This window comes from Macrotis lagotis, chromosome 6, assembly GCF_037893015.1.
Source record: "Macrotis lagotis isolate mMagLag1 chromosome 6, bilby.v1.9.chrom.fasta, whole genome shotgun sequence".
NCBI lineage: Eukaryota > Metazoa > Chordata > Mammalia > Peramelemorphia > Peramelidae > Macrotis > Macrotis lagotis.
In genome coordinates this window covers 59,329,220-59,356,472 of record NC_133663.1, presented here as the reverse complement: position 1 = coordinate 59,356,472, position 27,253 = coordinate 59,329,220, and the positions used below count along the sequence as shown (strand labels likewise).

At 37.9% G+C, this 27,253-nt stretch overlaps 1 long non-coding RNA gene across 1 annotated transcript; it reads right to left on the bottom strand.

The window, feature by feature from the left end:
• LOC141491655 (uncharacterized) lies at positions 1-27,253 on the bottom strand. Its single transcript, XR_012469695.1, has 4 exons — positions 27,159-27,253; positions 14,963-15,062; positions 4,094-4,153; positions 1-82 (listed from the first exon to the last, which is right to left on the bottom strand). It is a non-coding gene; the product is annotated as an uncharacterized LOC141491655 (long non-coding RNA).

Below are 27,253 nucleotides of genomic sequence, written 5' to 3'. Positions count from 1 at the left end.
ATCTGAATCAAATTGCTTGCCTTCTCAGGAAGTGGAGGGAGGGAGAGAATCTGGACTTTTAAGAGATGTTGATAAAAACTTCCTGTGGAAGAAAAGATTTTAGTTAGAACCTAAACAAAACCAGGTTGGTCAGTTAATTGGAGTGGAGGAGGGAGAGCATTCTAGAAATGGGGAAATGGTAGTCAAAAAGTGCCCAGGACTGAGGGATGGAGTATTTCATTGGTAGAACAGCCAGGAGGCCAGTGTCACTGAATCAGATAGTTTCCTTGTAAATGGAAATCATACCTGCCCCACTTATTTCATAGGGTTGTTGTGAAAATCTAATCTGATTGTGTATACAAAAGTGTTTTGTAAATATTAAAGCATTATATAAGTATAGGGCATGATTATAATGATGAAGCCAAGACCTTTAAAATGAGGAGACTGACTTGAAAAAAAAATCAAAATCTGAAGGTAGAAGAAACAGAACCATTAGACTTAGTGTGTGTCACTGTCCAATATATACTGAAACTCTGAGTACCCCTGTTACCATCCTCATAGTTCAGATCAGTTCTGACCCTCAATGATAGTTGAACTAGATGAACATATAAATTACAGCTCTACTCTAAGAGCTTCTACAGTAGATTCTTTCTTTTCCTAGACATTTTTGGGATATTTTGTTGGTTGATCTGCTTCCCAAAGAAGGAAAAAGAAGAAATATATTTTCTGATAGGAGAGAACTAGAGGAACCTAGCTGAAGCCCCAGATCTTTCCCAAGGTCTGAACTGTAAGGGTTGCCCCAGAACTTATCTTTCTTTTTTGTGTTTGATCTTGTCTCCTACAATATTAGACTGAGATCCTTCTCATTCCCCAATAGAGTTGACTTTATGCATTGATAGAGAAGAAAAATCCCTAATGGGTAGAAGGCATTGACTCACTAGACTTGAGTCAGGAAGACCTGATAATGTAATTCTGCTTCAGACATTGATTAGCTGTGGGATCTCAGAAGTCAGAGATCCAGAGGACTAGAACCTGAGTCTCAGTTTCCCCATATACAATGTTTTTACTCTTGATCTATCTAGTCTTTCGGTCTATGAGCTGTGATCCTATAATCTATGGTATGTAGTGTGATTTTTTTTTAGATCCTTCTAAAAAAAAAGAAGTTCTCCCACCCTGCTGCTCACTGAAGTTTCAAATCCCTTTAATGGAGGATGCAACTATGGGTTTCTCAGAAAGAGCTAATGTTTAAAATACAAATACTCCTAAGGAACAAAGAACTGATTCCTTATCTTTCCTGAGAATAGGTTATAATAAAAACACTGAGAGAGGAAAAAAATAAAGATTATACAGTCCTAAAATAGGGGAAAAGGGATTCTGTGGAGCAGAACAAAGAGATGGTGGGGGACCCTGGAGAAACTTCACTAAATATTGGTCACAGATATTCACCCCTCGTATCTTTGTACAGACAATAACTAAAACCCAGAGAAATGAAATTAGACACAGCATCACATAGTTAATAAGGGCCCAGTCTCCTCTCACTATAAATTTTTCATATCCCATCTCCCTTCTTCTATCACAGTTGTGACAAGGGAACAACTTCTTCCTCACTCGATGACCCCAGCACCAAGAGGTTGACACCAATTACCCTGCCAATCTAAACATTGGGAGAATGAGATAAAATGACACCTAAAAAGTCCAACTACTTGATCTTTCAGTAGCCTGTACACTCAAATTACAAACATTTCCACAACTCAATAACCCCTGACACACACAGAACTGGTATTTTCAGAGATTCTATGTTGAACCCGTAGAAATAAGAAAAAGCCCCTACAACTTCTCAAACCTATCCAGCCTAGAACATTCTGCCAGATCAACAGTTGCTTTTCATACAGAGCTCAACAAAGACATTTTTAAAAATAAATTAGGTTCATAAATGGGAACACCATACCCTCTAGTGAGGAGGGAGGAACCCTTTGGTGAAGATTTGCAGTAGGGTTCCTGTATTCTTTGATTTGAAGCTTCTCTAAGCTGAATGTATAGCCCAGAGTTAAAATTAGAAAATCAGTCCTGTTGTAAACATAATTAACTTCTTTTGATCTTAAGCCCCATAGTTGTTTACATTTATTTATGACAGGAATAAAATTAGCTTCTACTTTAAAAAAAAGTCACAAGCTTTCCAAATGTGTTTCACCACTTATTATCCTTATTTCACAGATCAAGCACAATCTAATTTTACCATTCAGAGGGCAAACGGAGGGCAAGGAACTTATTTCCAACCATATTTTCTTGCCATGGAAAAGCTAACCTACTTGCATTGGGGATCACTTGTGGGGAGAAGGATGTTTCTTTAATCCCTTTCCCTCTAAGAACTGTGCTTCCCAGTATCATTCACCAACAGGAGATCCAACATGGATCCATATTTTTTCTCCAGGTCTTTTTTTTTTTGATGAGCATACAATGTTTGAAAAGGGGTTATTGGAGTCCACCACACACAAGATAATAAATCTAAGTATCCGTGTCTAAGGGTGTAAACATACGTAAGGAACAATAATAAATCAGTGTCAGGGTTTCTGACGATGCATAATGTAATACCACACATAAAGTGGGTTTCTATCTTGAGCTACTTGGACCCCACAAGGAAATGCCAGTCGTGTGTTCTAAATCATAAGTTTCCACTATGCCGGCTGACTTGCAAGACTGTGTGGAAAGAGAGTGAGAGAGGAGGAGGGGGGGGGAGAGAGAGAGAGAGAGAGAGAGAGAGAGAGAGAGAGAGAGAGAGAGAGCGAGCACATATGTACACTAATTCCTTTCTTAGAGGAAGCTGTGTGTTCTGTATCAAATCAGGAATGGAAGTTGCTGCCAAGGAAGAAGAAATGGAGAAAGCTTATCCTTCCCTGCTGGCAATGCCAATTAAAACTATCTTTGTTTCATGACAGCTCTATAAAGAAGTTGGTAGGATAGGCATTATATGAGGAAGCTCAAATGAATGCTCTCTTTTGGTGTGGACATCTCAGGCTACATCCTTGAGATGGTTCAGACCTCACTATCCCAAGGAACATTAAGTAAAATAACTTGGGGGGCAGCAATTTTATGACCAGGGTGAAAATAAAGAAATGACTTCTTTGATGCCAAATGTGAATGAAAAACTAAAAATTCTGAATTGCTTGGTGCTAATGTTGGCTTAAAAGGGAAGCTACCTACTGATCTCCTTCCTCTAGGGGGATGAGGCAGCTTTTCCATGACAAGTTTGTAGTATCCTGTTATCTCTGCCTCCTGCCACAGAGTGATGTCCTCCCCCAAAATGAGGCTGTCTTTCATACTGTTGACCTGGGTACGGTTTGTGGTATTACCTTAAGACACAAAACTTCTCCATGTTAGAAGCTTAGCATTTCCATTAATCTGTATGATCTGCCTTAGTTACCTTAACTCTAAAAATACCTCTTAGGAGCTTCCCAGATCTAGAACGATGGTCCTATAATCCTATATTCAACTGTCCATCTGGGAAAGGGGACATCTGCATGACCCCCAGTCTCCCACTTTTTTTAAAGTTTTGCAAGCCAATGGGGTTAAGTGACTTGCCCAAGGTCAAACAACTAGGTAATTATTAAGTGTCTGAAGCTGGATTTGAACTTAAATCCTCCTGACTCCAGGTTCGGTGCTCTATGCACTGTACTACCTAGCTGGCTCCTAGTCTCCCACTTCTTAATGTGGTCACTATCGCATAAAAACATTTGGGATCCAAAGTAGATTGTGGGTGAAGGAGCACAGTATTCCTTCAGGAGAGGGTACTTCCCTGGGATGAAACCGCCAGACTCATCTTCTTGGCAAATTTAGGATTAGGGAATTTGTGCATCAGCAGTTTAAATATGATATTTGCCACCTTAGATTGACTATCTATGATGGTTGGAAAAGGCTGGAGTTCATTCTAAGGATGGTCCTGACTATATATCTGGCATGAAATCTGAGGCTGAAAGACCCAGGGCCATGGAGAGACCAGTTAAAGAAAGAAGCAGATATAGGGAAGTCTATAATGAGAAATGAGAAGCATCTTCATGCTCTAGGTGAAGGAGATTCAAAACAATTGACCCCATTGCCACCCCTAATCCTCTCCTACCTGGCCATTAAACTTCCTTTCAATTCTTTTCTCCACTTGGCTTTTTGACATTGAATTAATCTAGAAGCAAAAGACAAACACATACATACATACATATATACATGCACATATAGATTGCATATATATGCATTTATACACATTCATAGTGTCCATATATGATGGCTGTGTACTTTTCTTCATAGTTCAAGAACAATTCGATATGCAAATTTAGAGACTAAATGGATTTAAAATCCCATTACTAGTATCTTTATGAAAAGCTTCTGATGTTCTTTAGGCAATATGATACAGTAAGTAGAAAATTGGACTTGTTGAAAGGAAGACCTGGGTTCAGGTTTCACCTCTAATACTTGCTATATGGCCATGGGAAAGTTACCTGATCATTTTGGGTCTCAGTTTCCCCATTTAGAAAAAATAACTCCTGTTCCACCTCCCCTATAGCTGGATATGAAGATAACATGAGAAAATGTGTGTAAGAGCAATTTGACATACCTATGCTACTTTAAGGGTTATTGCAGCAGCATTTCAATTACTCAAAGTCAGACATCTCCTTCAGATGTGTATCGAGTACCCACCACATTGAAAATTGCATGCTTGGTGAGATACTTTTGCAGCTGAGAACCAAACTTGATATTACCATCTCTGAGGTTATAGGTATAGGCAGAGAAATAGAAAAAGAGAGAGAGAGAGAGAGAGGAGAGAGAGAGAGAGAGAGAGAGAGAGAGAGAGAGGAGATGAATAAAAGAAGTTAGAAGAAGAAGAAGAGGAGAAGGAGGAGGAGGAGAGGAAGAAGGAGGAGGAGGAGGAAAGAGGAGGGAAAGGAGGAAGAGTGAGAGGGGAAAGGCAAAGAGAGACAAAGAGGCATACAGAGATAGATAAAGAGAAAGATAAATAAAGAGAAAACAATAGAGAGGAGGAGAGGGCAGGAAGGAAGATGAAGGGGGAAAACTGAGGGAGAAAGAGGGAAAAAGAGAAAGACAGATTGAGAGAAACAGAAAAATTCAAAGTCAGGGGGAGACAGAAAGGGAGGGAGGGAAGGAGAGGGTTAAGGGGAGAGGGAGAGGGAGAGAGAGAGAGAGAGAGAGAGAGAGAGAGAGAGAGAGAGAGAGAGAGAGAGAAAGAGAAAGAGAGAGAGAGAGAGAGCTGTCCCCTTTTGTTGAGACTCAGAAATTAAAGAGAACACCTAAAGAGTTGATTTACCTCGAGGTTTGAACCCAATCTCAAATCGGGGAGCTTTCTGATCCCAAGATACCATGAGCATGAAGTTCTGGCCTCCCATTTGCACTGTGATGCTGGTGCCAAGGGAAAGCCTAGGCCACCAGTAGAGATCAAAGCCAGCAGGTGTGGGTCTTCTGAGATAGAATGGACAAGACAGCTGCTGCAGCCTGGGCGGTCTGCAAAGGTGGGTTTTAGTTCTCAAGCCTAAGCCAGGCCTTTGGATAGCAGGGTTTCCCCTAGCTGTTCTTGGCCAGTCTAACTCACATTTGCCAAGAGGACAAAAGCACTTCTCTTTATACTGGTGAGAATTAGAGCTACTTGTAAATCCTCACAGGGGAGATTCCATCTCCCCTTCCCATGCCTCCAGCCTCTTCCCCAGGCCTGGAATAGTCTCCTTTCTCTCTCCTACATTTTAACTTCCCAAGTTGCCTTCCTTCTAGATTTTGCTCAAACTTCATCTTCATCAAGAAGCCTGTGTACAGTGTTGCCTCGATTCTCAATAACTGTCCCTGCCCCACACCAGAGTCTAATGCCTTCTCCTCTATATTTTTCATTCTTCTCTATGGATCTTAAACAAACCTAACCATGTACATGTTATCTCATCCATTCTAATGCGAGCTCCTTGAGGAAAAGGACTATTTTTTCTTTTTCATTATATCCTCAGAGCTTAGCATATAATAATTGCTTAGTAAAATCTTGGTTGATCGAAGCAATACTAATAATATAGTCCACTGTCTGACATGGTAGAAATAATACCTAAAATTTATGTAGTCATATCTCTTTACAAGCTCACAAAATAATCATGTGAGATAGATGTCATTAATGGTACTAAATCTGGAGCAGAAAACCTGAATTTTAATATCACCTCTGCTACAAACTATAGGCCACCTTAGATAAGTCATTATATTTCTTTAGACCTCTTGTTTCCTTATTTATAAAATAAGGAGTTTGATCTCCTAGCCCCTTCTAGTTCAGATTTATGAACTAACCTAACATCCCTTGAAAGATGCCACAGAGAGCTCTGTTTTGCATATCTGGAAACCACAGAATGAGAGGTTAACACAGAAAAATAAAGAGTTTGGGGTCAAACCCGAACCCAGACCCTTGTAACTCCAAAGCCAGAAAGCTTTCTTTTTTTGTTGTTTTCCTTCCGTCCTTCTGTCTTTCTTTCTGTCTTTCTTTCTTACTTTCTTTCTTTTTGAAAACACACAGGATAAAAGGCTACAGGGCTAGGAAATTGGTTGTGAAATGAATGTTGGAAATATTAGGAAAGCTGTATTATTCAAATTATCTAGAAATCCCAACTGACTGATATTAATCAATGTTTCAGCTATTTCAGTACACGAGAGGAAATGAATGTCTGAAACAGACAAATGACAAGGGGCTGGGGTTGACTGTTAAGGCCAGTTCTCTGAAAGGGAGGAACCTACTTCAGCTCCTTTCTCAAAGATAAAAATAAATAAATAAATAAAACCAATGCCAGATGTTTCTTTCCAGTCGTAGAATCAAATGCATTCAAAAGATTCAACTGCTCCATTTCACCAGGGTGTATTTAAACTCCCTCTTTAGCAGCACCACAGTGGATCCTATTTACCTGTTGCTTCCTAGTCTATGAAGTCAGATTAAACCCAGACCCATTCCTCCCCAAAACTGGTCAATTTAATGCTCCTTGCTTTCCTGCTTTCTTCCTTCCTTCCTTCCTTTCTTTTTTTCTTTCTTTCATTCTTTCTTATGTACTTAATAGCCATCAACAAGTCTAGATGTCTCATCATTAAAAAAAAAAACCTAAGAGGTTAGGACGAGAAACCACAAACTTTTGACATGTACAGCTTATTTTAAATATATCATATATGTGCTTCTATATAATATATACTTTAATAGGGGAGTAATAAAATTGCTTTTTAAGTGGGTGTCCTCTTATCTACTTTTTTCTTTTTTGTGCTTACTATCAGAATAATAGTTTGCATCAATCATGTGCTTATTATTAATATTATTTACTGTTTATCAAGGTTTTTCTTAACAACATCCCTGTCAGATTCCTGCTGTTTTAAGCTCATATCTTTCCTTTCTTCCTTCCTTCTTTCCTTCCTATATTACCTACAACTAAACTGATAAGTAAAATGATTTTTTTCAAGAAAGAAAACTAAAATGTGTCAGAGACCAGGCTCATATCTAGATTTTCTTACTCCAAATCCAATATCCAAGTTATCTATCATGAGTGTATTATATTGGATATTAACCAAGGTAAGAATTGGGGGAATTATTTTTATCAGATGCTAAAAATTTATTTAATATTCTGTAGACAAAACCCAGCCAAACAAGGGGCAGCTAAGTGGTGCAGTGGATAGAGCATCAGCCCTGGAGTCAGGAGGACCTGAGTTCAAATTTGAGCTCAGACACTTAATAATTACCTAGTTGTCAGACCTTGGGCAAGTAACTTAAACCCCTTGCCTTGCAAAAAAAATAACTAAACAAAACCAGTCTTAGAGAGTGGTGTCACTTTTCCTATGATACAAGCACTGACCAAATAAAAAGTTAACCTGTTGGTCAGTTCAGACAAAATTGTGAAATCAGTGTAGACCTAAGACAGGTGAGTATTCTACGGAATAAACATTTATTTATTTATTTATTAGTTTGCTTTTGTTTATTTGACTTTGAGAAAACAATGAATCCAATAATGCTTTCTAAATGATTGCTCCTCTCTGCATCTGCTTCCCTATCTGGTCTCAACTCTGCACAACAAGATGCTCCTCCCAGTAAGAGTTCATTACTCCTCTATTCATCACCATGTTGCTAACTCCAGGCTTGATGGACACTATCTCTCTCAGCTTCCTCTTCCTTCTGGTTTGAAATCCGGAGGTCAGAGTCCCAAATTCCTCCCAAATTCCATTCTTTATAAAGGACAGAAACTCTCCCTTCATTCTATTCTGTATCTGCTGCCATTCCTGATTTCAATACCATGGAACAAGATGCTTCCTTGTCTTGCATTTGTCTTTCCCTTTTCTTTTCTCCATTGTTGGGTTGTCTCCTATTAGGTTGTAAGCTCCTTGAGGACAGGTACTGCCTTTCTTTTTATTAACTATATATCCCCAACACTTTAGCACAGTGCTCAACACCTAGAAGAATCTTAATGATTATTGGATTTGGAGAATCACAGGATGTCAGTATTGGAAGGAACCTTAAGAACCTTCTAGTCTAACCTATTATAATCTTTTTTTTATCAGCTTCTGCTTGAAGGACCTCCGTTAAGGCCCATCCAGTCACTTCTCAAAGTTTCATTTACAGTCAGCTCAGATTACTAGAACTTTGTCCTTGTATCTAGCTTGCATCTCTCACTTCCATCTGTTGCTCCAGATTTTGTCTTCCGGTGCCCAACAGGACAAATCTAACCCACATGACAGCTCTCCATTTACCTGAAGACAGCTCCCCTCTCTTCTGAAAATTCTTTTACTCAATTTTTATATCTTTTCCTCTTACATCTTATTCATGCCATTCTGGACTCTTTGTCTAAGTCCTTCCTAAAATGCCACTCCTTGGAAATATAAACAGTACTCTAGACATGCCCTGACCAAAACAGAGTACTATAGGACCATTGCCTTCATTAGTCTGAAAATGCAGGTTACAGTAAATGAAATTCTCAATAATAACAATGACTTTTTTTTATTTCTGGCTGCCATGTCACATTGAGTTTGTAGTACACTAATATTCCAAATCATTTTCATAAAAGTCATTGTATTAATCATTAATCATACATTCTGTACTTTTGAAATTTACTATGAATGTTATGCCCTATAAAGGTTGTAACTCAGAAGAAACATCTAATGCTACTAGGAAAATTGAGAATTTTCTTTCCCAAAGAAGCTATAAATTTCATTTTTATGCTCATTTCCCTCAGCTCTAGTCAGCAAGCAAGGCTTCCATGAATTGGCTTTGAGAGTCTCTTCTAACTCCAGAAACAATTCATTTTGGGTCTGGAAAAAAATCTGAAATAACTCATTGGCCTCATCCTTAACATCAGAATCAAGCATTCATTTATCACCTACTATTTATCAGTCAGCTAAGTGGTGCCATAGATAGAATGTTGGGACTGGAGTTAGGAAGACTCTTCTGACCTTGGATACTTTACTTAGTTGTGTGATTTGGGCAAATCCCTTATTTCCTAATGAGTTGGAGAAGCAAATGGCAAACCAGTCTAGTATCTTTGCCAAGAAAACTCCAAGTGGGGGGTCACAAAGAATTGGACATGACTGAAAAATGACTGGGTCACGACTGGTTTACCAGACACTGTGCTAAGCATCAAGATGGCCAATGTAATTGGAATGTAAGGTATTCAAAGCATGTAAAGCTTAAGACAAGTAGAAAGTTTTAAAAGGCCTTCAAAGTGGTGAAGGATTTTAAAATATAGAGAATTTTATATTTTATTCTGGAAGTAGGAGGGAGCCACTGGCATTTGATTTGGGGGGATTACCTGATCAGACCTGCTCTTCTAAGATCATTTTGGTAACTGAATGGAGGCTGTGCAGGAGAAAGGAGAGACATGGCAAGGTGACTGATCAGAAGGCATCTGCAATAGTCTTAGAATGAGATAAGACCCTTTATAAAGGTAGAGGCCATGTAAGTGGAAAAAAGAGATTATATGTGTGTACATAGATGTAGATGTAGAGGATGTATATGTATGAAAGCTGTTGTAAAGGCAGAAACAATAGTATGGTGTGGAATCAAGAGCCCTGAGATCAACTACCAGCTCCTCATTACTTAATTGCCCTTAGGTTCTTTATTTGTCTTCACTAAGCTTCAGATTCTTCCTCTGTAAAATGGATCCTTGTCCTCTCTGGGGCTGGTCATTCTTCTACAGCCAGTTCAGCAGACACATGAAGAATGGAAGGATCATTTTCTCCAAGCAAGCTGCCATGCAAAAGAAGCACACCTGATTGCTTCCACTCAGCTTAGGAGTAATTCTGTCATCATGGTTGGGGGGAACAGCCTCTATTTAATTAATGGTAACCTGATAGCCTTCCCACTCAGTCAGTTTGTGACTGTCATTCAATCCACTTAACAAGTCCATGTGGATCACAACTGATAGTTGGTACTAAAGGAACTAATGAAAATTATTTTCATGTTCTTAATAGAGTGGAAGTAATTCCTTACCACTGTGTTCAGCTATGATTCCTTTACCAATCAGTAAAATAAACGCATAGATACAATGCCTTTTGCCTCAAGATTATGTAAACAGATGACAAAGTTAAACTATGTTTCTGCTGCCAGTCCAATCTTTTAAATGGGTATTAATTTTATCCATTAATCTTCATCATCTCTAGCACTAACAGGTTATCTCTTAACTAGAAAAGTCCATGCAGTATTGACTTAATATAGATCCAGAAAGCCCACTGGAGCTGACATTCTGGCCATTTGCAAATTTACTTGTAACTCCATAGTACTTGACCTTAGTCAAGGGCTCAGTGCCGTCCATCTCACCCACTCCCCCGCTAAGAGAAAGAGTGAATATATTTTGAGAAGAGCACAGGCACCAATTACCTTAGTAACCAAAGGACTCCCAACCTTTCTGATATAATTTATCCTTGACTCTAGCTTCAGTGACTTTAATCAATTCACAAATTCCATCTGCTAGAATTCTAAATGGCAACATCAATCCCATTAGGGAACTAGTGTTTGGTAGGGTGTGGGGGAGATTCTCTTGCAACCTAAATGGGATTTTTTTTTTACACATTGCAATTTTTTCCAGGTGTGAAATGAATATGGCTTCTACCACATTTGGAGAGAAAACAGTAGGGTTGGGAGATGGAAAGAAGGAAGAGGGGGTGGGGGAGGGAGGAGGGGTAGAAGGAAAGAGAAGGGAAAGGAGAGAATGAAAAAGAGAATGAGTGAAGTGGGGAGATCAAGAGTAAAAAGGATGGAAAGAGAAGAATGAAAGAGAAAAAACACTTCTGTTTTGAATCAAGTTTGAGTACCTGACACAGTCTCCCTTAGACTCTGACCTTTGGTTCTAAATGTTAACTACATTTGCATTAACAAGTCAGTATAATGTTGCTGATCCCATCATTAATTCTTCATGAAAGCAAGTGGCCATTTTAGCAGACTGTTTTTGTTTTGACAACTTCAAGGAAAAATCCAGTTTAAAAGAGAAAAAATGGAATTAGTAAAACTTGAGTAGGTGATTGCATGGCTGGAAGATTAAAGGTCATCCAGATTTCATAACTCCAAGAAAGAGATTACCAAAAAAAGGAGACTTCCCTTTTGGCTTCTACTGAGAGTTTTCTTGGGTTTAATTTATTAACTTTAAAAAATAATTCTCGCTGCTGTGATTCAGGTGCATTTTCAATATGTACATAGCCTATAAAAGCTCTGCATTATTCTCTAAAATCCCATTCTCACAGAAGAATCTTAATTCTTGATGCAAAGTTCTAGCTTCCTCTCATATTTTTAGGAGTTAACACTAAAAGTCACAAGTCAAGGCTAATTCTCTAATATCCTTGGCTTAAACTTCTACTTATATAATTGTTTCCAAGATTATCTCTTGAGAATCAATTTAGTCAGCCATCTTAGAAAAGTATAATTCCTAGGGCGGTACATTTAGAATAATTGATATGAAACATTCCCCCCAAAAGTGAATGACACCCATTCCTACAAGTCCAGATAGAGACAAGGGGGAGTTGATGACAATATAAGTGAGGTGCTAAGGCAAAGGGGCAACATACCCTTGTTGCTGGCATGTTTCAATGCTGGTTCTATCATTTACTGTCAATGTGACCATGGGCAAGTCATCTCCTCTCTCTTGGTCTCAGTTTCCCATTATGTAAAATGAGAGGGTTGAACTAGATAATCCATGAGGTACTTTTGTCCCATTTGTGGGATTCTAAAGACATTCTTAGATCATTTTCTTTGCCAGACTCCCTGTGGAGTCATAAATTTATATTGTTTGTCCTTGACGTTGATTATAGATACTGTCATCAGCTGAACTGGCATACTCATAGGAAGATGGAAGTCTGCCATAGTCTAGAAGACCCTTCAAATATGCCAAGATTCTCCCCTAATCAAAGGTGGCAAGGATAGGACTGAGACCTAATTCAAATGACTGACTGAAGTCTGTCCACTCTGAAAATATTCCTTCTCAGGTGGTTAAGCCAGAACACCATGCTCCCTCCAATTTTTTTTTGGAATGACTCTGGTTCTAACTAGCTTGATAATTTATACATGACTCGGGAGGTATCACCAAATCTCCCTATGGTCTCTCCAAACATGAACCTTATGCTCTTATTAGAAGAACTTTTGGCATTCGTGCTTATGTTTGATTGATTGAAATGTGTTATCACTTCCTTAAGGTAGCAAGGCTAAAATAACTGGTGTGGCCCCCCATCCTGACATTCATTCATCATTCTTCAAATATAATTAAAATCATAGGTTCATGGATTTGAAGCTGAATCAGACCTTAGAGGCCATAGAATCCAACTTTTTAGTTTTACAGATGAGTAAACTGAGGAACAGAGAGGTTAAAGGATTTGTTTAAGATCCTACAGTTAGTAAAACCCTGAGGTGTGGCAATATTAAACTGGTCAAATTAAGATTAAAATTGACAGGAAATGATGTGAGCGAGAAACTCAACCCAAGCTGACCCAGAATGGTAAACTAACACTAGCCTTGATCAGCCTGCTCATAGAAACTTTTTCATAATTTGATTATTTACTGAAACAAAAAAATATATATAGTGAAAGAACAAGGTCACCTGCCACAGAAGTTTCTCTTATGGAAAAATTACCCAAAATCCTTTCAGTTGACTTTCTTGCTTTTATTTATTTAAATTGAATTAGGTTTCAAATTCAGTTGTAGTAGGGCAGGAAAGGAGCGATATCTTAGGGGTGATTTTGTCTAATCTCTCCATTTTACAGATGGAGCCACTAAGGCCCGGTTCCTCCATCTATTATGACTTATGCAAGGTCACAACAGGTGACCCACATCAGAGATAGTATTGGAACTAGAGACGGTGTTCTCTTCCTCTGGATTATAGTGAATTTAAATCATAACTCTGCAACTAATTCCCCATGTGACCTTAAACAAATTATCTTGATTGAATGGAATGAGCATGGAATTTGGAGTCATGGTATCCAGATTTCAATCCTGGTTCCATCATTTACTGTCCTGGGCAAGTCATCTCATCTCTCTTGGCCTCACATTCCCCTTTTGTAAAATGAGAGGGTTGGACTAGATAAGCTATGAAGTAAGTACCTCCTGGCTCTGATTCTCCATCTATATATATTTACCTTCTCTAGGTCTTGTTTTCCTCAACCATAAAATGAGGGGACTGGATAAGATGAGCTCTAAGACACCTTCCATCTCTATGTTAGTATTTATCCTCTACTTATGTTCAGAATAGCCCAAATAGGTTTCTTTGTCAAATACCTCACCAGGTCAAAAGTGACACTCAAAATAAATTCTCTGTGATTTTATATTTTGGGGAGTAGCCTCAAAATCTTATTAGAACCATTCTTTGCTACATCATTGTGGCCTGGAGGTGATCCTGAACTCTCAGAGGTTGTGTTGGTGGAGTGCAAGCTCACCAGGCCGTGAACCGTTTGTTCATTATTTGAGGAGCAGCATATTCTGGTGAAGAGTCTCATCACCAGAAGAGTTTCACCAAGCGATGGATTTCTTCATCCATAGAAACACATTAAACTTTATAAAAGGAGGCATAGAGGGCTTGTAATGAAGAAAGTTCACCAAAATTCACCAAAGAAAACTGGAATATGGAAGGACTTTCCAAGCAATGATAGCATTCATGATTTGGGGGGCAGAAAAAATGCCATTTTAATTACCAACAATCCTCAATCATTAAATCCCTGAACCAGAAAACTGCCGAATCAGCTGAGATTTCAGAAGCCATGTAAGCCAGCCTCACTCAAAGCCTCAAAAACAACCCCAACAAGTAAACAACCAGTTTCTGTTTTATAAAACCTCAAGTGACGAGACTTTCCTCCAATACATCCCAATTCACTTTGGGGCATTTGTAATCAGTGGGAAAATTTGCCTAATGTTGTACTAAAGTGTGGTTCTGTTGACTATTCCTTTGGTTCTAGTCTTGTACACTGGGAACAAGAAGAATGAATTTCTTCCATATGAAAACTTTTCAGATATTGGGAGCTAGCTATTATGCCAACCCAAGTTCCCTGTCACCAGATCTTTTCTTTTCTAGGCTAAATATTCCTTCATTTCCTATAACAGTAAGGATCCAAATTCTCTCCTCCGTCATCATCCTGGTCCTCCTCCTCTGGATTTATTCCAGGTTGTCAATATCCTTTCTAAAAATATGGCATCCAGAATTGGACACAATACTCCAGATATGGTCTGAACAGAGCAGAGCACCGCAGGACTATCACGTTTCTCATTCTGGACACCGAGTGTCTATTAATTGAAGCCTAAGATCACCTTAGCTTTTTTGGCTGCTATATCACATGGCTGACTCATACTGAGCTTTCAGTATACTCAATTCCCAAGATCATTTTTAAACAATCCACTTCCTAACTACCCTCTCCCCCCGCTTTACTTGGTCAGCAACATTTTGTAGCCAAGTGCCAACCAGTTTTTACATTTTGCCCCTATTAAATACCACCTCATTAGCTTCCAGCCAACATATTAGCATACTTAGATCTTTTGGGAGTCTGATCTTCTTATGATGTTGGGCAGTCAGTGTGTATCATCTTCACATTTAATAGGCATTTCAACTCTGCCTGCACGTAGAACACTAAAAAAAATATTGAACAGAATGAGACACCAAATATCCTGTTCTGGACAGAGAGCAAAAAAAAATGTTTAAATATGTATCTATACACATAGATATGACTGTAGAAAGGAAGATGTCAGCAGATATAGATGTAAATTGAAAGATATAGGTATACACATACAGATATGATGTTGATAGAGTTAAAGTAGAGATTATACATGGATATACATTTATATCTACAAATGTATATGCATCTGCACATATGCATCTATACAATAAGAAGTCAAAAGAATAAAAAATGAAAAGAATTTAGAATTTAATTCAATGTGAAAATGAAAAGGACCATCAAGAAATGGATATAGTCTAATCAGTGTAAATAGCATTAAAGACAATGGATTATCTATTTTACCCCTCTAACCTAATAACATGGGACTTTCCAACTGACTTATAGGGGAAACCACCTAAATGTATTATCTACCACTTCCCTCCCAAAGTCCCATAGTACATTAAAATTTGTTGACAGAAAAAAACTGTCTGGTTTGTTGGCGTCAGAATCATTGAGAGAACCAGAATCTCAAATGATTACATAGGAAATATACAGTACAATGAGTTCTGAGAAAATCCTTTTGAGATCTTAATGTGATAGAAGGTTCTTAACCCTTTCTTCATTTTCACTTCTTCAGAAGTGAAATTTTGTCATCCTCAGAACTTTTCTAGAAACAGTAATAGCACTTGAAGAACATTTAATGCTTACAACAACTTGGAGGTAAGTGCTACTATCCCCATTTTATAGATTAGGAAATTGAGGTAGACAGAAGTTATGGGTCTTGCTTAGGATCATACAGATTATTAGTGTGTAAAGTCAAATTTAATTGTCTTCTTGACTCCAAATCCTGTGTTCTGTACACTGTATCACTTAGCTGCCTCTATAATTTGTTTAATCAATGCTGGTAGAGTAAGAGACAGATAGAAACAAAGACAGACAGACGAGAGAGAGAGAGAGAGAGAGAGAGAGAGAGAGAGAGAGAGAGAGAGAGAGAGAGAGAGAAATTCACAGTCCATTGTGAAAATATGAAAGTACATCTTCCTGCAAATGGCCAGACCATCTTTTCACAAATTTTTAAAAATCATTTGGTTTTATTTTAAGCCAACCAAAATATCAAGACACTTTTAAAAGTATTTACAATGCAAATGTCAAATTGCTGCTCATTTATGAAGATGTTATAAGGAATTTATAAATTATTCAGGTTTTAAGAACCTGAATTGATGAGCCTAGTCTCCTAATTCCAAGTCAAAAAATATCCCAATAGTTTTGAATTGTCATGAATCATTCTCCATTTTGGATCAATGATCTCTTCAATCTAGTATTCCCTTAAAAAGAATCTCCAAACCATGCATACTTTCTCATCCTATGAGACACTTACCCATGTCATCCTCTATATAATGTTCTCCCCTAAATCCTAAACTCCACATGCTTGGGAGGAGGAGGGAGAAGAATTCTCCTGCTATATTTTTTTGGATCAGACCAGTGATTTCATAAGTCTGTGGAATTTCTGGTGAGAACTTGTCCTCCAGTGATGCAGATTAACAAGTCATCTGTAACACACAGTCTTAGTGATTTACCTAAGACACTAAGTATATGTTACTTGTCCATCAATCCATCCAAAACTCATTTATGTCAGAGGCATAATTTCAACTCAGGTCTTCAGTTTCCTATGTGAACCTTTCATTTATATCAGGAATATCTTGCCACTAATTCTGAAAAGTCCCCCTTGCCCTTTATCCCCACTTAGAATAGTATCCTCTAGGCCAGATATGTTCAGTCCCTCCCTGGGAAAATCAATCCATTAAACCTTGGAACTGCACCCTGGGACTGTGTTAACCTGTTTGGTGAGTGGTGGACAAGTCATGTGTTAGTGTGTGTGCTTGTGTGTGTGTGTGTGTATGTGTGTGTGTGTGTGTGAACTCAACCCTAGGGTAAAGTTTCATATATGTATATGCATATGACTGGGATATGTATATTTATAAAAAAACATGAGAACTCACCTAACACATATGAGGTGTAAAATATCTATGTCTACATCTATCTCTGTCTCTATCTCTATAACTAGTCCCAGATCATATGTCCATGCAATTGTCCTGTGAAGAGTCCAGACTTACACTGACCTGCTATTGAGTTGATGTTGCTCTTTTAACCCATCCTTCTTTCTATTAACTTTCCCCTGGGACAGAGAACAATTAAGTATCAGCATGATCACTAGAAAGGACCTGATTCAACTATGATTCCATTCATCATTCATGTGATTTCCCCCCCTAGAGACTTAGACCAAAGTTCCATTGCATGTCTCTAGACATTGTCTCCTGATATTAGTATTTCAGCCTCTTGAGGGCATGGACAGTCCTATTAATGAGGCTAGCTAATGCCTAGCTCCAGTTACGAAGGTGTTTGATAAAATCTTTCACTCATTCATTCATGTGCTTTGCCAAGTTATCTCTCCTCAACACATTCATAATTAAAATGAATGACATTATTATCACAGGTTCCCATGTTTTATGAAAACTTAGCTGCTATGGCCAATATCTATTTTAGGATTTTCTTTGGGGCCCTTTCCTTTGACTAGCAAGTTCCTACCAGAGACCTATTTCAGGAAGCATCCAGGTCATCTACGCTCACTCTCACTCCAGTTCCACTCCCAATTCTGGGCTTTCCACTTTATCCCAGATTTGGTACTCTTACCCCATCCCAATATGTCATCTTCTACATTAAAATTTAACTTAATCTTTACTAGAGAGCAGAGGAGTCTTTTCTTTTACATTCCTGTGTTTATATTTCTAGGCCTTAACAGAGTATCTGTCATATAGTAAATGCTTAATAAATTATTTAGCCATCTAGCTATCTATCCATCCATCCATTCAAATTAAAGCCAATAACTGCTGCCTCTCTCCTAGTTTTGAAAAAAAATACTTTTGAGACTTTTTTTGCATCTGGAACAATTTAGCAAAAAAATTAAATTTCATACTATGTTTTACCCTAAATAATAGTACAACACAGAAGTCCTGTTATTCTTATGCCTCATTTTGGCTGAAAAATGACTAAAAGTAAACATTTATATAACACATATTATGCAAAGTGCTTTATAAATATTTTCTCATTTGTTTCTCACAATAACCCTGCTATGTAGCTGCTATTGTGATTATAATTTTGCAGTTGAGAAAACTGAGGAAAATAGAGGTTATAAGATTTGCACAGGATCCCACAGCTAGTAGGTCTCTGAGACAAGATTTGAATTCAGGCCCTCCAGACTCCAGGTCCAGAGCATTATGCACTGGGCCACATAGGTGCCTCATGAATAAATCAGTGAATCAACGTGGATTTTCAAAGGCTGTGCTACAAGACCACAAACTCTTCAACATCCAAACAAATTGGGAAGGCCATGGGAAATAATGTATTATCATATGGTAATCAAACTAGCTAAGCATGGAGAAGATCATTTGCATAACCAGTAAGATTATGGAGATAGAGGTCCTTTTTCATGTTTGCTTTTACCTTTTGTTTTTTGTCATGATAATTTAGGAAATCTATCTATCAAATTGTGTTATCAAATTTATAAAATATGTTGGTGGAGGGAGTTTTTACATGAAAGAAATTGTGGAGCTTTCGAAATATTGATAAAATAGTAGAGTGAAGGACCCAAAGTCCTTTGTTATCCAAGGAAGAATGGGAAATTGATAATCCATCAGTATCTTCGATAACATCTACCCAGTTTTAAAATCCTGAGACCATAAGAATGTGGTTTTAGGATTAACAGGGGTTCAGAATGCATTTAGTCTAAATCCCTTCCCCTTTTTATCTATAAAGTAACCAAATTCCAAAGTGGCAATTTAACTTTCCAAGGTGATACACATAATATGTGACAAAGCAAGGAGTCAACCTTATGCCTCCTAGCTCCAAGTCAACCACCTTCACTGCCACGGATTAGCAATATCCCTTTGAAAATGAGGCACCCAGATTTTAAAGTAGAAATTGAGGACATAGCTATATAACTGGTGAATTGAGCTTAAAATAGTTAATTGATGTCTGAGTCACTGCAGCTTATCCATACAGCTGACCTGAGTTGTGATGACTAAGAACCATTAGTTTCTAGTGAATGAGAGGAAATAGATTTGGGGGGCTCCAGTCCAATTCACACAGCTATACAGATGCACATTCAAGGTTTAGGAGTTCTCACTCCAGATGCTCTGTTGTAGACATTTAGCACGTCTTCCCAAGGAAAGTGCTACAAAACACTAAGAATTAGTCATTGGCAGAAATAGCAAGAATTCTATTGAACAGCTTTTCAAAGAAAAATATAACAAGCACAATTATTAAAATAGGCCTTCACTATTTATGTAAATTAGCTATTTTGCATGTGTAAAATGGAGTTTGCATGAATGTTTTCATTTCCTTCTTACATTTCAATGAGTATAATTCTTGAGATTTAGCTGCTAAACATATAGCATCAAATTTTTAACAGTTGCTTGTTCTAATTTTAAGAATGTTCCATCAATCATCCATTCCAATGGTTCTCCATTGCTTATCAAATAAATTATAAGCATCTCTGTGTGTAATTCAAAATCCCTCATAATCTGCTTCTAAATGACCCATCCAGATATTTCATTCTATTGTCCTTTACATGGTCTATATTCTAATTAAACTGAAGTATTCTTTTTTCTTCATCCTTTATACAATTTTCTGCATCAGATAGTAGGAGAACTAATATGACAATTGTGTCTTCCTTCCTGCAGCTTGCAGTCTAGTAGAACTGAAAATCCAAATAAACAATAAATAAACTACAAACTAGACTGTGATCACTGTCTGAGAGGAGCTCATGCATGTCCGTGAGATGCCTCTTTGATACTTCAAGATTCAGTATGACCTATGCCAATGCAATGCCTGTTCAGAACATAGCAGATCATTTTTTGAGAGTTGCTGCGACTGAAAAAAAATTAATCTCCCTGTGACCAACTTGGCAGGAAAAACTCTCAGATCAAACTAGGCTGGTCCTTGGATGACAGATTTATAGTCTGTCAAAAGTTGCACTTAATAAATGATTGTTGATATTATGGTGCTTGAATGTAATATAATATTACTAAATATTAAAAAATAAATATGAAGTCAGAGAAACATGGAAAGACTTGTATGAACAGATGCAGGCTGAAAAAAAGAGAAACAGGAAAATAATATACATAGTGATATACATAGTAATTACAGCAATGTATATAGAAAGAACAAATACCCAACCCAAAAATAAAAACTATAACTATAATGACCAAGTAGCCTGGTCAAAAAGAAAAGATGAGAAAACACGACTTATTTTCTCTTTTGCAGAAATGGGAGACCACAACTTTGCCCTGACCAATCTCAGTAACAAATGACTGAGATGAATCATGCAAGGGAGCAGAATAAGGCCCATATTTTTGGACTTGACCAGTATGGAAATGTTTTATTTGACTGAATATATCTTCAAAAATTTGTTTTTATTTTTTCCAATGGAAAGAGAGGGGGTATTTCAATTGGAAGTTGAAATAAGTTTAATTTATTTTTAAAAAGAAGCATTGTATGTGGAGAGAATATTGCATATTTGCTAAAACTTAATTGATGTTTTGAATTTGTTGGGGTTTTTTTTTTCTTCCTTTTCTCTCCTTTTTAAAACTTTTTATTACAAAGTAAAATTTGCTGAAGAGGAGATAGAAATGAATGTATCCATAAATAAAGATGATATAAAAATCAATAATATAAACAAAAAAATGTTAAATTACATAAAATACAATTAATGTAATGCAATAAATCAGTCAGCAAACAGTGAACAAAAAATTAACTGTCTTGCTCATATTGTCATATATACCCAATACCCATATATATATATATATACCCAATACCCTAGAGCAGTATGGGTCATGATGTCAGACACTCAGAGATAATCATGGACACCCACACACATATCACAATGAAAATAAATAGAAGGGAAGCAATACCAACAAAAGACACTACTCCTGCCCGACTCATCCTAGCCTAAACAGGTCTCCCTGAAGGACACATTTTTCTGACTCCATACCAAGAATACACTGTACCAAGAATACAGTGGGTCAAACTGAGGGTTTTTGTTCAGCCTCACACCCTTAAATATCCCTGAGGCAGAATGGTTATACTAACTGCCAGTTGATTCAGACATCTCCCACATCCATGGAACTTCAAGAGTATTCCAGAGAAAAGCAGTGTAACATCTAGTTGTAGCTTGTGGGTCTCTTCTGACTTTGTACTCACAATATTGCTTTCTCCCTGCTATACAGACACGTTTATAAGTATCCGTAAGCAAGAACATTTTAAAGACACTGTGGCTAGAGACTCTAAGTGTTGCTTAGGTGAGGAGTCCATCATCTTTGTTTTATTACATTATGTTATGGAACTGTTTATTTTATTCCATAAATTAAAAATTAAATAAAAAATGTCTGTATACATGTGGCTAATATAACTAAGCTGGATCAAGTTCCAGGTCAATCTAAAGGTCTTCATAGGCATGACTAACTATAAATATCACATCTGGGTCTGAACATCCACTAGTATCCCTTGTAAATCTAAGATTAAAAAGTGAAGCCAGATTATCAATAACCCTTGGGCTAAGCTCCTGAACATAGCCAATGTGCCAGTTCTAAGGAAAGCTTAATTCCAACTGCGCTGGACTGATGACGCATAACAGTATGACACCCAAGCAGTTGCTCCATAGGGTCAAAAGGAGAAATGTACTAAGGTCAAACCAAAGCCCAGTCTCAAGCAACATGGCATAGTTGGAGAATCTGGAGGAACATCGACAGACAGCTACCTGTCTACGTTCATCTTTTCTTGCACCCTAACTCTCAATCTTCTTTCCAGCCAATTCAACTTAGTATAAAATCTCATACAACTAATGCAAGTTTTCTCATTTATAACAATGATAATAAAGTTTACAAAGCTCTTTCCTTGCAGCATATATTTGAGGTAAGTATTGTGATGATTGTCATTTCCATTTTGCAAAAGAGAGAAGGCTTAGAAAAGACGTCTGCCTATCTATGTTCCCAAGATCAATAAGTGCCAGTCAGAACTCAAATATGGGTTTTCTCAACCTCATTTCCAGTGCTCTTTTCCTTTTGTGCAAAGGGTCCCAAGAATATGATTGAACCTTCTAACACTCTATAGTCTGGTTTCCTGAACTTATCATTAAAATGAAACAACTCTCTCCAAAGTTACCAATGATCTCTGAGTTATCTCTCCAGTCCTTTCTTATTCACATCTTTCTTGACCTTTCTGCAAACTGTTGTTCACCTTCTAGTTACTTTCTCCTCTCTGTATTCCTATAGCATTTCTCTCCCCTGGTTTTCCTCCCCTTTGTCTGAGATCTCCCTTCTTCTTTACTAGATTTTCGTACATTTTCATCGTTCCCCTTGGTATCTCCCCCAAGACATTCATTCCAGGACTCTGTCTCTTTTGACTCTATATTATCTCCCTTCATAATACTATTAGATCATGTGAAATCAAATATAGTCTCCATGCACATGATTTCCAGATTTGTATATGCAGTCCTAGTCTCTCTACTGAACTCCAGGTCTTTAGCACCAATGTCCTCTAGGATATTGGAAACTAGATGTCCTATAGACATATCAAGCTCAACATGTCCAAAGCAAACTTTGTCTTTTTTTTCTAACCCCTTCCAAACTTCTCCCCATACTAAAACTCACAATCCTGATGTCATACTCAATTCCTGCTCTCCCTCACCTCACACAGTACCTCTGCTGTCACATCCTGCTGCTTCTACCTTCTCAACATCTCTCATACATACCCCCTTCTTTTCAATCCCACAGCCACAGTCCTGGTTCGTGACCTCTTATATGGTACACTGCAATAATCTTCTAACTAGTCTCCCTATTCCAATATACCTTTCACTTAGTTGCCAAGGTGATTTCTCTAAACTATTGATCTGACAATTTCATCCCCCTGATCGTTGAGCTCCAATGGTTTCCTATCACTTCTAGAATCAAATATAAATGCCTTTTCTGACCTACAAAGATCTTTAAAACTTGTTCCTTTGTATTTTTCCATTATTCTTACATCACTCTCCTCCATGTGCTCAATAATCCAATAACACTGCTTCCTTGTTATTCCTTACTCAGGACGCTTCTCTCCCACCTACTCCTCTTTTCCCATTTCCTCCTCTCTAAGGCTTCTCCTAGCTTCCCTCTTACATAGCTCAAATCTTATCTTCTTCAGGTTATGTTTCTCATTCTCCACATCTGCTAAAGTATTTCCATGTACTCTGTATGCATCTTGTATGAGGCTCAGGACATTCATATTGATGCTTCGATTACAGGTGTGTCCAACCCATGGCTCTCAAAACCCATTTATGCAGTATTAGAACATTTTATTATCTAATACTCATTGGTAATACAAGCTATATTGTAGTCATAAATAAAAATTAAATTCTATACGTGACCTTTGACAAGTTGTGGTTGGGCAATGCGATTCAGAAGAGCTTTAAAGATTAGACATTCATGCTTTATTAGAAAGTGACTATTTGTTCATACTTGTATTCCTAGAGGTTAGCATAATATCTGGCATACGGTAATCATTTAATTGCTTTTGTCTATAAATTGCAAAGGCCTTACCTTACAAGAAGTAGTGCAAGTATTTGACCTTTCCTCACCTGGAACTGTTTTCATCAGTGTAGAGAAGTACCAAGATAAAAACACCATGTATAAAGAGGAAACAGTACAACTCCTCTGCCACCTTAAGCCTTAGAGTTATTCCCAGGGCAATGAGAGTGACCTGCCCAATGAATAGAGGAGCTTCCTCTCGCACATGCCAGACTGTCCTTCAAATATGTCTTTTTTTTCTTATTTATTTTCCAATGACATGCAGAGATAGATTTTAACATTCAGCCCTTTGCAAGATTTTTCAGTTCCACATTTTCCTACCATCCTCCCTTCCCCCCCTCCCCACTATGGCAGCAAACAATCTGATATAACCTGTAAAATAGCCCTTAATACATTTCTACATTTGTCAAGCTATGAATGAGGAACTAGACCTGGTGGTGGGGGAAAAGAGAGAAAGAAAGAAAGAAAAAATATTTAAAATGTAGAAAGAAAAAAACATAAAAAGAAGTCTGTACCCATTTTACAGATTAGGACCCTGAGGTTCACAGAAAAAAAATTGTAGGATGCCAGTTTACCTCACCACCATCCCACATGCAATCAACTGCCAAAGTTTTGTCATTTTTACCGCCACAAAATATTTTATTTCTATTCCCTTGTCTCCACCACACATTCAGTCCCTCGTTTCTCACTGTAATATTCCCCTAACTGTTCACTTTGTCTAAAGTCTATTCATGATCCATTCCAAACATCTACCAAAGTGATTTTCTAAATCATAGCTCTGACCAGTCACTCTCCCTCCTCCACAGACTCCAGTGGTTCCCTCTTGCCTCTCAGTTAAACTACAAACTCTTCTGTTTAGCATTTAAAGCCCTGCCTAATCTGGCTCCAACCTACTTTTCCAGACTTGCTGCATGCTATTTCACTTCACGCACTTATTTGTTCCAGTCAAACAGCCCTACTTACTGTTCCCCATATTTAATGTCTCAGCTCCTCTCCCCATACCTTTGTACAGCATGTCCCCCATAGAATGTGTTCCCTCCTTACCTCAAAGTCTTAGAATCTTTGGCCTTTAATGTGTGAGCACTCGTTCCTGCACAAGCTCAAGCTAATAATAGCTCAAGTTGGTAAGTATATCACACACCAGAAATTATTTTGTATTTATCTTGTAAATATTTTGGATTTTATTGGGTGCATACATGCTAGTTCCCCCATTGGAATATGATCTCCTTGATTCCAGTGATTATTTCATTGCCTGACCCAAAGTAGGGCCTATTGAATGGATAATCAAATAGATATATGGGGAAAATTGTTCCAAAAGGTTAAGGAATTCTGTGAGAGATGCAGTAGGAAAATACTATCAGAACATCCACCAAGAACCAGGAACTCAATACCTCTCTTTGTTTTCTTTACTCCTCCTCTTGAGCCCAGCTAGAGACATTTTCATGACTAACGTTATAGGCTTGCAACCAAAGATTAAAAACCAAATATTATTTGACAAGTTTTTATATGACAACATAAAGAGGGGCCTAGTGGCTAAGTGTTGATTCAGACATTTCTGCCAAATTTGATCCCCTGCCAAAATATAGCTTCAATAACCAACATAAATTTTATTTTTAATAAATAACCACAAAATGATTACATAAACAGAATCAACTGTGGGTAACTGTAGCTTGTAATGAATATGTGTTATAGTTTCAGTAAACAGAAGTCACACAGATTTAAGTTGGCACTCCCTATCACCAGCTTATGGGTAGATGGCAAAGTAACTGGTGTTGGAACACACGAGTGGTTTCCTTGGTCGGAAGCCTACATCCTAACAGCATCAGCTCCGAACCTCCTGCAGGCCTCCTCCTGTTCTGTTCAAGCTTACAGACATTTGGTTTTGGAGCCTTGACCATTTAAAAGGATAGCTGAGGTCTCCCCACAATGACCCAGAAACTGTCTTTGTGGTTTAAAAAAAAAAAGGTCCCTGTGCTCTAGCCAATACATAGACCTCTATCATGGTTATATATAAATAAATAGAAATGTGGGGAGGGGGATAGGAGGAAAAGTAGTGATGTGAAGAGAAGGACCAGTAAAAATAAGATGTTCATTCTAATTAGTTTTTTCTAGAACTTTACTTTCAGTATACTTAAAGATTCATTTTGGAGTAGGTCTGGGATCTAGACAATATTGGCAAGCATTCATGCCCCCCCCCCCCAGTAAATCAAGTAGTTCTTTTAGGAAAGCCTTCTTGGTGATAATTCCCCCCCACACACATCAACCACTTTCAATTTTAGGCTTCCTCAGCCATATATAGATACATTCTTAGATAAACTTTTATTTCCCACCTATGCAAAACACATTATGTTTTTCTTAAGTACTGACATATTTATGCCTCTAATTTCTCCAAAATGTCATTCACTTCAGATTGATACTGAGCAGCAGAGGGAGGAAAAGTCCACGGGAGAAAAATGTAAAGTATTTGGAGCTTCCTTTTTAAGACAAGGAAAGAAGGGCTTATCTCTAGTAAAAACAGACCCTTTTGATGAAAGATGGAGTGACGACTGATCAAACACGGTCCAGGATTCCAGGAATGCCTAGATACGGTGATGTTAAATGGGAGAGATATGACACAAAGACCCTGTGAGGTGAGGAAATAAATAAATTGGCCATGTAACCATTATCTACATCTTGACTTGTTCTCTAATTCCCTACATTTCTAAAACTTCCACCTGCGATCATTGACTATGGTAACCTTTACTCTCATTTTGGTTTATCAGTTGATCTTCATTGTCAGGCATGTGTAATCCTGTCTAAATATATAAAATTCTGATGTTAAGGCAAAAACTACTTAAAGTTCTCTTGTGTTTCCCATCACTGTCAATGCCAAGGGTACAATTCTTGACTTCAAAGCCACCGAACTATTTTGCCAGCCCTTTTTCTGCCTCCTCAAATCAAATTGTAAAGTGCTTCTCACAGGATCTTGTACAATGTAGGAGTTTAATATATGCTCCCTCCCCCTTCATATATGTTCCCTTCCCCTCTCCCTCCCTTCAGTCATAAATATCCACTCAGTGCCATATTTTTGTGGGCAGCCCCACATCCTGTTCTTGACTCCACTCCTTATGAACAGCAAACTTCCAGCTACACATTCCACCTCTCCTTCCTATTATTTATCACTGCAAACAAAGAAATGAGTTTTTAAAAATATAAGTAGTTACAGGTGATAAGAGCTAAAATACTAAGTTTTGAATCATTAGTCTTATTTTTTCCACAGGTCCACAGATTTCACAGGTTTGTCAGATTCCCAAGATGGCAAGGAGCTCCTGAAAATACAAGGCTGAAGTAATTCATAAGAGGGTGCAATATCAAATGCTAACCCGAGTCTTTATAAACCTCCCGAAACACTCCCAGCCCTTCAAGAATTCTTTTTGAGTTAGTCAGGATAACCCTCTAGTTCCCCAACCCTACCAAGATAGCACAGAAGTGGTGATGATTCTCATGCCAAAATTAGGGATGTCAAGGAGAGGTTGACTGGTTGTCTCCCTGAAATCTCAAAGACAAGT